This window comes from Penaeus monodon, chromosome 33 (genome assembly GCF_015228065.2).
Source record: "Penaeus monodon isolate SGIC_2016 chromosome 33, NSTDA_Pmon_1, whole genome shotgun sequence".
NCBI classification, from domain to species: Eukaryota; Metazoa; Arthropoda; class Malacostraca; order Decapoda; family Penaeidae; genus Penaeus; species Penaeus monodon.
In genome coordinates this window covers 21878128-21878600 of record NC_051418.1, presented here as the reverse complement: position 1 = coordinate 21878600, position 473 = coordinate 21878128, and positions in this window count along the sequence as shown.

The following is a 473-nucleotide window of genomic DNA, read 5'->3' as shown; positions in this document are numbered from 1 at the left end:
TACTTGACATCATCAAGGCCAACAATAAGTTTTTAGGTGATTGTTCCTTTGGCCCAGGTACTAAATGCCCGTTTATCTGTAACTTCTTTTAAAATATCCTGGCAATTCTCTAGTTTTATAAAACACAATCTCCAAATCTTTTCTGAAAGCCCTCATTGTGGAATTCATAGTAATCACTACTTGATCTCCTTATTATACCACAACAGTTATCACATTTGTGCATTCTATGTCTTCCAAGCACATCCTTTTACTGTAAGTTTCATCCTATAAAAAGTTAAGGGTCAAGTGTGTTTCTTATGGCTTGGGGTCCTTTTACTCTGTCATGCACTGAATATGCTCTTCTACTTTTTCAGCACTGACCAGGTCTGAGCTTGATTCAGTCTCTCCACATGAATCATGAACTATTTCTTATCTTCTAATATTTGAATGTGAACTGCTGGATCATTGACATTTCTAGTCACTGAAAGATCTGT